The 13,889-nt window shown below is 31.2% G+C and overlaps 1 pseudogene; it reads right to left on the bottom strand.

Annotated features, from left to right (window-relative positions):
• Positions 8,072-10,352, bottom strand: LOC109128378 (annotated as a pseudogene).

The following is a 13,889-nucleotide window of genomic DNA, read 5'->3' as shown; positions in this document are numbered from 1 at the left end:
CCGATTCCTTTAGGGTCATGGTTGTTTCATCCGTAAACTTGATTTGATAAGGATGATGGGTATTCCTCTCCTTGAGGGTTGGATTGATGATTTTGAAATTCCTAATAGCATACCATTCATCCTCGTAGATGTACTTCCGGAGCTTGAGTAGTGTAGTCGGTATAAAGGCAACTTCAATTGTGTCACCCTTCCAAAATTGTTTAACATTGTGTTAGAAAACTATGATTTAAGTACTTTTGTAAATCAAACATAAGTAGAATTCTTGTTATATTAACTACATTAACCTTTTCGTCCACAAGAAGAGGAACCCATTTTGTGAAGAATTCGGTGACATACCACGAATTTAAGACCTTGGCCAAGATACACCATCTCGTCCTGCCGGGATGAAGATTAGATATACAGTCGTACTTCATGATTTCCACAAATTAGGGTTTTCCTGTTTATCCTCTGTTAACGAAAACGAAAAGGGAATTGGAGATTTGCAAGAATACAAACAGTCACGATTAAACGTTACGTCTTATACGTGTTAGCGTGTCTTACCTTTTATCTAGACTGTTAAGTATTTTAATAATTATTATAGTATGTATAATAAAAGATTTAATAATGGTATTACTAACAATTTTATTTTTGAAAACAACATTATTGAGACTAATAAAATGTAATGATGTGCAAAATTTAGAATAAGATGCCCTTAGAATAAGAGAATATTAGAAGTTGTTTTTCTCTAAATTGAAAGTATAAATCATAATGACATAACAATCCTATTATTTGAGATATGTTAGAGTTAAGCATTTTATAGGTAATATATAAACTTAAGATATATATAACAATTACATAATTTTAATCAACATTGTTGAAACTAATAAAATGTGATATTTTCATCTAGTACTTCTTTTATAATATAGAATAAGAGGATAATAAGGATATGATTTTTTTCAATGTGAAAGTCTACACCCTTCTGAAATAACATTCTTATCATTGGAGAGAAGTTAAATTAAAATATAGTAAAAAATGGGGCAAACAACGTTTTATAAATATAATTTAAACCAATTTATTTTAAGAGATAAAACAAAGTCCAAGTCTAACAATCCAAAACAATAATGCAATTTCAAAACATAATTAGACAGTCTCAAATATCTCTTTGTAAACAACATTAAGTGTTTTATTCTGACACTTCCCATCTTTATCTGTAATTAACACCTTTAGCCCTTTTCTGGTTGTGACTCTAGAGAAGGCAACATAAAGTTGTCCATGTGTGAAAACCGGTTTCGGTAGAAACAATCCGACATGTTCTAGTGTTTGACCTTGACTCTTATTTATAGTAATTGCAAACGCCACGGTAACAGGAAACTGTCGTCACCTCATACGAAAGGGAAACTTTGCATCAGGTGGACTAACATACATCCTAGGAATAAATACCCTATCACCAACCTTTTTTCCTGTCACGATTCTTGCTTCGATTACATGATTGGCCATCTGAGTAATAATTAGTCTCGTACCGTTACACAAACCTCCCTTTGGATCTATATTCCTTAACAACATGACAGGTGCTCCTATTTTCAACGTCAAAACATGGCTTGGCAATCCAGAAACCTGTATACTGTTTAAGAATTCCTGAGTGTAGATCATATCATCATGTCCGCTTGTGTCAGACATTTCAATACTATCAGAGCTAAGATATCGTCTCTCTTCACCTGTGATCAACAAAAAGTAAAGAATTTTAGGTTTTTTTTTAATAGACATTTTTAATAAAAAATTTTACTTCAATATCAATATTTTTAAATAAAAACTTTTTCTCCAATATCCAAATTCCATAATTTATTTTGTTTGCATACCTGGGAGCTTAGTAAGCATAAACTGATTTATTTTATCAACATCGTCATTCCTTGGACTTAGAATATCTCTTTCACTAAAGAATCTTGGATCAGTCCTCATTGCAAAACGTTCTCCATAAATCTCTTTAACTATTGCTTCAATAGGATTCCCACTTGTATTAATTAATAAATCATCAGGAATTTTAATCTCCACATCCCCACTATTTGACTCGTTGATTTTGCCATCCCCAATATCAAGAAGCCACTTTGAGAAAGTAGCGAGAGCAGCCGTGTCCATACTATTACTTGTCTTACGAAGTCTCAAATTTTTGGTAAGTTTAAGAACTTTACAACTATTCCAAAGAACAGATGAGTTTATAGATGCTAAAACTGTCGCCACTCTTCCTCCTTCGGTAATAACAGGTAGTATTTGTCTAAAATCACCTCCTAACACTACTACTTTACCTCCAAATATCTGGTCACACTTCATGATATCTCGCAAACTCCTATCCAAAGTTTCATAACAAAGCTTGTTCATCATTGGAGCCTCGTCCCATATTATGAGCTTTGCTTCTCTAATTAAATCAGCAAGATCAGATTCGGCATCGATCGAACACACAGAATATTCATTAAGATTGATTGGAATACCAAATCTTGAATGAGCCGTTCTACCACCTTCCAAAAGCAATGCAGCTATACCACTTGAAGCAACATTCAGAACAATATTACCTTTAGCTCTTATATCAGCACCAAGAATAGTCCACATGAATGTTTTTCCAGTACCACCAAAACCATGGACAAAAAACATACCACCTTTGTCGTGATTCACAGAGTGAATGATTTCTTCATAAACACGTCTTTGCTCATCAGTTAGCATTGGTAACAACTTATCGTACAATTCCTGTTGTTTATGAGGCTTATATATTTTTTCATCTGGTTTAGGCATTTTCTCGAAAGCTGTAAGAGACGTCCCATTCAAGCGCAACATAAGTTCTATTTCAGTTAAACATATATTTTCTATCTGAGCCCGTGTCAACATTAGACCTGCCATTGTAAGTTAAACACTTATTTATAATCTTGTCATGCGGAAAAAAAAAATATTTTCGATTAAATTAAAATCATTTTGATATACCTTGATCATTTATGTGTCTCCTTTCTTTAAACAAAATATCCTCGCACAAGATGTCCTTTGTTTTATTCCAAACTTCAAGAGGAACAGTTAAACTCTTTGTATGCAGTAGGATCGCAAATAATTTTCTTAAAAATTCCCCAAAACACCATTCACCTGCTTCATTTATAGCCGCAATGTATTCCTTACCATCGTCTAGTAATCCCAATGCATAGCAAGCTTCCTGAAAATCCTTATAACAAACACCGTTGACTGTTTTTAAATAGTCAAAGATTGTTGGTACTGGAATCTTATTAAGCAAAACTCTCAAGTAATAGGCTTGTCCTACAGATGGCGGTACGTATGTAATCCTGCCTATTGCAAAACTTTTTCGCTTCTCCGACCTTGGCTTCCAAAGTTTTTCTTTCTTATTCCACACAAATTTAGATGGAAATTCAGCATACATGAGTTCTCTAGCTTGGGGATATATCTTGTTGCATTATCCAGCCCAAAAATTTAGAAGTTCTATTCGTTGTACGGTACAAGACATCTTCTATTGGATTATCCTCTTTGTAAATAGCCAATTCTTGTCCTGGAAGATGAAATGGGAGCTTTTCTATAGGTGTAGTACGATAACAGATCGGGAAAGCAAATATTCGCCAAGGGGCCTCACATGCAGATACGTATCTAAAAAGGCTTGAATTAGTTGGAGAAAAAATACGAGAATGTTTTACAAATTGTATAAACAGTTATTACCTGCAATTGAAATACTTTTTGATTTCATTTTCTTGATCTTCTCCTCCTACGTTGGCTCTAACATAATCCAGACCTTTAGTGATGTACTTGAACAAATACTTTACTGAACTTGTCTGATTGCACCACTCAACATTTATATGAGCACGAAAACGAAGAGAAAAATCACGATTATAGGGAATAACATAACTATTATCGTATTGAAAATCCCTTTTTTCCAAAACTCTCCCATCGTTTTGTCGTCTATATATTGGATAACCAGCATCGTCGACAATAGTATTATCCATGTATGGCTTTGGGAATAATTTAGTGCATTGTCCATTATTCATGCAGACACTATCTCTGTTCATGGACCACAAGGACCATGAATCATCACATCAGAAACAACTTCGTATAAATACTTATCCACCTCTTTATCAGGAATTTCAGCACTTATGAATTTATCAATGTCGTATGTTGTACGCATCTTATTGTCTGGATGTAAAAACAGAATCATGTGCGCATGAGGCAGACTCCTTTTCTGAAATTCTATTGTATACATGGCTGAAAAATATTTAATCAAAAAAACATTAATATATTTACACTTTCGGAAAGACTGATTGAAATTATAATAAATATTATGAAACATACCAGAATTTACGATACCAAATGTTTTTTCCTTTGTGACTTGGTCCAATAATCTATCAAGTTTCATCTTGAAAACTCGGCTGCATATATCATGTCTATCTTCTTTACTAAGACGATGCCTTTGTAAATAACGATCTATTTCAGGCCTTGGGTTGCACGTAAATGTTATAAAAAGATCAGGAAATTCATAATACTTGCAAGTAGCCATGGCGTCTAGATAATGTTGCATCATATATCTCTTTCCACCTGTAAAAGATGACAGAATAAAAATTCTCTTTCCGTGTTGTGCAAGATCTCCATGTCCTTTTTCAGCAGCTTCAATTATCTTATCAACTCTTTCAGTTCGGAGTTTGCTTTGGTTGATCCAAATGTAGTTCAACCTGTTTGATTCTATAGTAGTGAATGCATCGACTAAAAACTGCTGGAATAATTTGCCTGCCATAACAACAATGGAAGATTCTTCATATCTTTCAAATACTCTAGATGCATAAAATTCTCTCATGGTGACTGTTTTTCTTTTACGTACACGGGTATCCATGAACCCTATATCGATGCCTAATCTGTAACCATCTTCACCATAAGGGAACAACAATGGGTATTGTAAAGGTAAGTATGCGGGATGAAGTTCACTTATCCGCTGTAAATTTCCCGAACGACTTTCTATAACAATGTCACGTTTATTTACACCAGCCGTAAAGTCTCCGGAATAAGAGCAGCAACTTCGTTGCTGGTAGGAAGATTATGAGTCCTTGCATCAGTGGTCCTTTCCGAAGGTAACAGCAATCGCAAACCTTCGCTACCGTCCTCCATATTAAAGCTTTCACGTGCCGATCTAAACGCCCTAACATGCGGGTTATGACTATCAAGCGTCTTTTTAAAAGCTCAACAATCTCACGTCTTAAATCTCCCGCAGATCCAGATGTCCTATATTAATGCCAATTTAAAAAAATATATTAATTATGATTAGTAAATATAACAAATATTAAAGATATTTTACATACTTAAAAAAATATTACAAATATTTCTATACATATTTAACATTATTAATAATTACCTAAATGCAGAAATTCTATTAGATACTTCGTTATATACGTCATGTATATATAATTGTAAAAACATTGGTTCCTTGCCAGGTTCTGGTAAAATATCACCAATACGATGATAGTTTTTCCCGCACATCTGAAATAGATTAGGACCCCTACCATTATTTATGGAATGGTTAATTTTACCACCAAGAGATGTGAACGAAAACATCATGTTGTATGCTCGTATGTTATCACGGAAGTTTTTACTCCGGTCGTCATGATTATAAACAACGATAGTAACGATTTAGGTGCAGTCTTCAACGTAGGAAGTATTACTTTGCCACGATGGCAACACAATGAAAAATCCGGCTTTGCCTTTTTAGTCCGTTTATTCACCCGCTCTCCATACCACATAATGCTCCACAACTTTCACATAAAAAATAAGGATCTCCATCATCATAATAACCTATACAAAATAGTTGTTAATATTTTAAATATATATTAGTTAAAAAATACATAATTACAAAACTATCATATAACAATTCACATATGCATCAAGATATACCATTTTTTTGTAACTTAGCTTTTATGGGATGAAACCCAAGAAACATGTCAGATATCGTATTTTTTTCATTTATCTCACATGAATTCTCATTAGTAGAGCTATCAGAATCGCTTTCATCGTTCGTATCCGAATCAGTTGCGACGTAACATTCGAAATCTTCGTGTAGTCCTGGAAGAAGTAAATTCTCTGTAAAAGTAACGATTGAATTAGTTAATTAGCATTTATTTATTTACATAAATACTAAGTAATTCCTTTCCGGACATATGACCTCTTTTCTTTCTTTTCGCCTTCTTAGACTTCAATATCTGCATTCTTTTCAACCTTGCCATCTTATGTGGATTAGGATACTGAATATTCAATGCATTCGTAAAAGCAGGAAGATTTATCGTAGAACTAACACCTGATTTTGAATGTCATTGCGTACGATATTTTAGATTTGAATATAACATATCTCTTAATGTTAAAAATTGAGAATGTCGTTACGTTTTTTAGAGACAGCATGTGTCGATGCATTCTTTCTTCGGTATGGAATCTTCGAAGGTCTCATTATGTGACGCCAAGAATTGCGATCTGCAAAAAAAACAAAGCTATGATCAAGAATTCATATAATCGTCTATTTATGATTCTTTTTGTTTCTACCTTAATTTTCTTAGTAATTTAGTGAATATCGCTGTTAGGTCTGCTTATATATGAAGATGGTACTTATATATTCTCTAAACTAAAAATGTACTAATTGTTGATAAATACGAATATTAACTTATGTTTCTATATATCATCTTAACTTTTTTTTAGGCAAAATCATTTGTTATTTATCTTTGTAATTACGTATACGGATATTTGATACAATTATTAAGTTTTACTTTCTTGAAGTTCATCAATATTTTATTTAATTATACTTCCATAATCCTACATATCAATATCGGATTTAAATTTAAGCATTACTTTATTTATATACTATTGGTCTGATTAATATAACATATTTATAGTTACAAACAAATTATATAAACCTATTAAATCTTATTATTTATTAGCAACATTATATTATTAATATAGATTTGGTTGTATTTACATATAGTAATCATTATTAAAAAACTATTTCAATGTTTCATCGAAACAAAATATTGAGAAAATAATGAAAATGATAAAATCTCTTATAAAAATTCATTAACGGATTATAGTAACATCATGATCATAATTCATAACTATTAAATAAAGTAGGTATTATTAAAAATTAAAATATTAATCATAGAATGATATTCGAAAGTTAATCCTTTGTGGTGTTAGATATTTGAATCCATAACTTATTCTTCTCACACCATTTAGATCCAGAGGCAGCCTTATCATATGCATTAACTGTCTCGTTGATAGACATCATATTGTATTCCATCCACATATCAAATTTTGATTTCTCATTCTTTGATTTCAGTATACCATCTTCACCGTCAACAAAGATACTTTGAACGTTAAGATGCGCCAATGAGTGTTCTTCAGAAGATCTTGATTCTTTCATGGTTTTTCTAGATTTTTTTTGTTCTGGTTCCGGAATGATATCCTCACAAAAGAAAATCAATTGTTCTGGCTGAAGTTGCGTACGAAGCGCATATTCTTCAGGTTTTGAACTTTTCTTGGTAAATCGACGAACTCCGATTGAACGTTTCATTATAATTCTTCAAATATGCATTTAAAACATGTGAGTATGAAATTACAACGATTTAAAATATTGTAAAAATCTTTAATATTGCGTTACCTCTTACGTCAAGCAGCAAGAACTCTATAGATGGTTTTTTTTTGTTCCGAGTTGACATAGTACAATAATAATAATTATATATATATAACATGTAGAAGATAAGTTTTTAAAATCCGAGAATATCGTATTTCCTCAAACTTCGTATTGAATTTTGTCAATATTTAATTTTAACATTAAGTTATTAACTTTTGGATCATTCTTGTCTTTAATTATAATAATAGTTACTTAATTATACTAAATATTCAATATTTCCAAATCTATTGTATACCATGATTATTTTATTTATGTCAAATTATATATACAAATCTTTGTATAAAGTGACTGAAATGGTTTGAAATTTTTAAAATTCTCTAAAAACATAATCCCATTGAAAGTATAAATAAATAAAAAGCAATAACAAAACGGAAAATGATCTGAAGTGATGGAAATTTCTCAGTCTTTAGATTCAGTTTTGATCTTTTTCCTTGTCTTCATGCTATGACTCCCGGCCGACACAACATCGGTTTCTGAATGATCTCTCTTAGACGAAGCCAAACTCGATTCAGCTGGGGCGATTTGCAACTTATAATCATTCTTATCCGAAGTAATATTTGAAAGCTCATTCCTTCCATAAAGTTCCTACAATTAAATTTTATACATTAAGATTAAAAAACATTTAAATAATATAATATTAATAATGGTATTATGAGTTTTTGTTTTTTCTTTAGTACCTTGCCGAATTGAACAACCATGTCATCCTTTTCCCAAAAGTTTTCAACAACATAAGCAGATTTGTTGCTCTTTAAATTATCGATTTTAATCGAAATTTTAAACAACATAGTCTTCCCTACTAAGACCGAAAGAGATTCGGGAATAGCTGTAATATCCTCCTGACCATAGGTAGACACATGTTTCAATATTTGTTTATATATCTTTAAAACTAAACAGAGGTCAAATATAATATACTTACTTTTGAATTTTCCAAAGCCAGTTCTTCGGCTTTTTTTCCAATAAATAGTTGAGCAAGACCGTCAAAGAAGAGCAGTTTAATCTTTTGTGAACTTCCATAACCGACATGAAGTATGAGTTTATACCTTTCAAACAGTTTAACATAAATTAAAATGTATAAATAGTTCCAAATAACAAATATTAAGAAACATTATAACAATTCAAGAGATACTTACTTGTAATCAACATCTGTAACATCAGCATCAAAAACCCACAACTGTAAAGTAGTTCTTTTCCAGATTGAGATTCTAGTGGGTACGGCTGCACCTTCTTATTGCAAACTTTACAGGCAATATAATACCATTTAGGCAATACTTCAACAAAATATATTGTGGCGATTTTCACACATGTTCGCGTCTATAATGAATTAACCAAACGTTTGTTAACTTAAACAATTTTTCAAAACAATTCAAATTAGATGATATCAATTAAATTTTTACAAACATTACCTCAAGTGCATAAACGATTTGGTCCATACTATATTTCTCGTTAATAACAAACTACTCCTCATATAATGTCACCTTTGATTTTTGGGGACTTGGTTCATCTTCAAGTTGTACTAAATCTATAGCATCAGTGGGCAACCTGTAAAGTTATGATAATAATAAGAACATATAAACGTTTATATCATGTATCGTTGAGTAATATAGAAGGGATATATATATATATATTTATTTTTTTCGGAACGCTTCCACTTCAGGCATAACTGGATTTATCATAATATCGGTTGAGTTGAACGCATTGGAAATACTATAGTTCCCTGAAATTTTGATTTAATTGGCAATGTTAGATTTAATGATCATAAGTTCGAAGATTATAAGAAAGTCAGAAATCACCTTTCCATTCCTTCAAGCATGCAAATCGTACTACACAAACGACAACAATATCTTGATGTTCTTTTATCAGTGTATCAAAGGCCTTTGCAAGATCACCCCACACAGTGCAATTCAACCAGGTTCCACTATATTACGAATATATGAATTAAAAATACATAATTAGACATTATATTCCCAAATAATTTTAACTATAAAGGGTATCTATTAAGGAATTATACGTTAAATCTTGCAGATCCAAACTCAATTTGACGTTATCCTTCCCTTTTGTTTTGACGCTGTCAAGATTTCCTACACCAACGATCTGACCGATAACATCTACCAAAAATACGTATGAATTGATAATTTTTTCTTTAAATAAAATTTAAAATATGAAATTAACAACTCACCAAACAATACATTCTTGTCTAATTCTCCAGCCAATATAGAAGCAAAATTCTGAAAATATTTTTCTGGGACACGAACTGGGAATTCATCACATGGTTTCACTATAGTGGTTCTATAAAATACGATTTTAAATCCCAAAGAACTTGTCTTATAACTACTATCATAATCTACTAAGCTGAATGTATCAACTATCTTAGACTCGCCGACAGCGAGTTGGTTCTGAAACCTGCTGACCAAACCGTCTTCAATAGATGCATGTATCCTTGTACCCTATATATAACGTTTAGAAGTTAGTAAGCTATTATCGAGATTTTTCTTAAAATATGATAGAGATTCTAACTAAACATTACGCTTAAAGGAATCTTAGTAAATCTTACATCACTGTCAACGAAGACCATCTCTAGAGACTTGAATGACTTCCAAAGTCTTATGATACGGACTCTAATTTTGTAATGGTCTAGCGCAGGGTTGAGATCGCATAGCTGAACAAAGGGACGAACATTCATCTTTTTAGAAGTCATATTGAGTTCTGGATATGACTTTTTAACACATTAGCGTAATATATATAGAGATGTTATACAACCGACTTGATTTTTTAAGAAGAAATATTTACCTTTTTTAAAAAAGGCGATAATGATGAAGAATGTAAACATATCATAAATGAATATTCTAAATATGTTTACTGAATTGTTAAGTAAATTTTACAAAATAATTCTTCAATAATTTTAATGAATATCATCAAGAAGTTATAAATTACTATATGTTGACATTAGGAAAAAATATTTTCCTGTAAATTATAACAATGGACTCTATATTAAACCATTTCGCAAATCCCTACATGTCATAATTTGCAATCAACGTTATTTTGCAAATAATATAGAATTTGAATTCACGATATTTAAATTAAATATAAATCAGACTCTTTAAAAATCAAATATTAACCAAATATGTTTATCATTAAAAAAATTAAATACTCAATAAGGAATTCAATGCTTCTCAAAAGAATCCTCAACAGCAAGATGAATATAGGAGTCAAGTGCATCACTGTAATTTGGAGGAGAAATAATCTAAATCAGTATTGCCCATATCAATTAATCATTAGACAAAAAAAAATTGTTATTTACCTTAAGTCCATAACGAAACGATAGTCGGTATCATCCAAATCTTTTATTCTGGTCTCTCCATGATCAATGAAATTGTACCTAAATGTAAGTTTCGATAAACATATAATATATTATATATCCAAATATTTTTATATTTAATTGAAAATGTTACGTAATACGAATTTGATTTACATGTCCATGTAATCTGCAACGTCCTCGCTCTTTGGATCATCTATTATGTCCGAGCATCCATCACCGTTGGTTAGGAGAACATTATCATCTAGCATCAATGATTGTAGATATTAAGTAAACACATTAATAATTTCATTATAATAATTTTTCAGGATTGAATTTAAACAAACAAAATTTCATAAACATATTTAATCACCTCCAAATCTGACTGCTTTCCACATCTTGAACAGACAAACCCTCTTCCCATTCCCCAGCTTGAAATTTTTGAACATATGATTTGCATAACATCCTGTCGCGAAACAGTCAAGTACATATCGCCTTATAAAAGGATAAATGAAATGAAAAGGTTATCAAACGTATTTTTATCAAGTACATATAAATCATTCAAATGATATGTCTATCTATTTATTATATTACTTATAATTAATAGTTATACTTTGCATATATCATGTTTAAAAAACTTACTCAATTGACTCGATAGTGAATTTTATGTAACGATTAATCAAACTCCAACGATCAGCACTATCTTCTTTTTCGAAACTTTTGATTTCGCCCATATTTCGAAACTCCAACGATCACACATTAATAATTTCATTATAATAATTTTTCAGGATTGAATTTAAACAAACAAAATTTCATAAACATATTTAATCACCTCCAAATCTGACTGCTTTCCACATCTTGAACAGACAAACCCTCTTCCCATTCCCCAGCTTGAAATTTTTGAACATATGATTTGCATAACATCCTGTCGCGAAACAGTCAAGTACATATCCCCTTATAAAAGGATAAATGAAATGAAAAGGTTATCAAACGTATTTTTATCAAGTACATATAAATCATTCAAATGATATGTCTATCTATTTATTATATTACTTATAATTAATAGTTATACTTTGCATATATCATGTTTAAAAAACTTACTCAATTGACTCGATAGTGAATTTTATGTAACGATTAATCAAACTCCAACGATCAGCACTATCTTCTTTTTCGAAACTTTTGATTTCGCCCATATTTCTGATGCATCCAATCAGATTAACTGCCATAAAATTGATTAATATATGTATTATAAATAACAATTTAAAGTTTACTAAATACATTATAAAGTATATCTTACCGTAAGGCCATCTTCCATGAAACACATTATCATAAACACGTTTAAAATCTACATTATTAAAAGGTTTGCAAATTATAGGATCTCTTGCAAAACTGATTATAGTGTCATCTGTGAAAAAGATCCGACAACCGAGATTAGTTTTCTGAATTTGTTCGCTGTCGTCCTTAACTCTGAACTTTTCTATAACATAGGTTTGATTCTCAGACATATTAAAAGACGGGACACCATAGAGTGATGCCGGGATGATAGCATGTCCGAATGTTCCCTATTTCAGAATATAATTTACCAAGGTAATTAGAGACATCATTCATATGAAGAAACAAAGAAATATATATACAGAACATACCTCTTCGTCAACTAAGATTAGCTCTGTCGACACGTCATTCAAACAATTTTTCACTCTCCATGCACGTAAAACCTTGACACAAATCATCCATTGCGTTGTCCAAGGATTCAGTTTGTCGAGCGACACAACTCTCGTCATTTCTTTTTAAAGAATTAAAAATAGGGACTAGAGAAAAGTTTTGCAAGAGCGTTAAATGTAGAAGTGGAAAAGTTAATGTTTTAGTTCTTAGATTTACAATTCGAGATTATGAATTTATAGTGTGTTAATGGTTACATTGGGAGTATTGACTCCAAGAGACGTTACCACTCACACCTATTGATTAAATAACTGAAAGATTTATGAATATGGATATATCATCAAATTATACAAACGAAAATCTGATTTGAATGCAATGGGGAACTAATATAATAAAAGACTTTGATTTATGTAATGTATTAAATGAAATAGTATTATATCGAATTAAAATCCAAACTCAGGATCACAACGTTTTAAAGTATCATATATTTATATAAAATCATTTAAACCAATACAGTTTTAATCTAAAAATCAAATTTCCATATCAGCAAAGGCATCTAACATCTGCGTGACTTGAGGACATGGAGGATTGATCATGACACTCGTACAATTGTGCACCGTGGTTGCCATCCATGTATCTAGATTTAGAAAATTTTAATAATTAAATAACGTTTTAAAAAATATATTCATTATAATAGTAATAGCAAGAATTAATTTGAACCTTTATTACTCCCAAGCTTGGCAAAGCGTATCACGCATATGATATCACTGACCCAATGTATCCAATGATCATAGAATGCGTTCGCATAGTCCTTTGGCAAATGATAGGATAAACGATAACCCCTACAATTGTATTTCTTTGAGTATTTTTAAAATTAATGTGAATTAAAAACGTAAATCTTATAACATTAGAACAACTTACTCAATATTTTCTAGAACAACAAACAACTCATTCCATTCTTTGTATGGTGGGCCTTGTTCAAAGCTATTTCCAACACTAAACACTCTTCCGATAAGGTCTGCAAATATTTCTCAATAGTTAAAGTAATCAACCACTTCAAACTTATCTTACAATAAAACAATATATTGCTTTCATTACCTACACAATAAGCGGAATCTAAATATCCACTTTTAATATCATTGAATGATACGAAAGAGTAAAATTGATCTGAAGACAAAGGAGGAATTTTCTTAAACCATGTCACGTCTCTCCAATGTATTCTAAAGCGATGATCAGTTGGCCTAAAAGCGCCATCAACATTGCTTA

Source organism: Camelina sativa, chromosome 13 (genome assembly GCF_000633955.1).
Source record: "Camelina sativa cultivar DH55 chromosome 13, Cs, whole genome shotgun sequence".
Lineage (NCBI taxonomy): Eukaryota > Viridiplantae > Streptophyta > Magnoliopsida > Brassicales > Brassicaceae > Camelina > Camelina sativa.
This window is presented reverse-complemented; position numbering and strand designations above follow the sequence as displayed.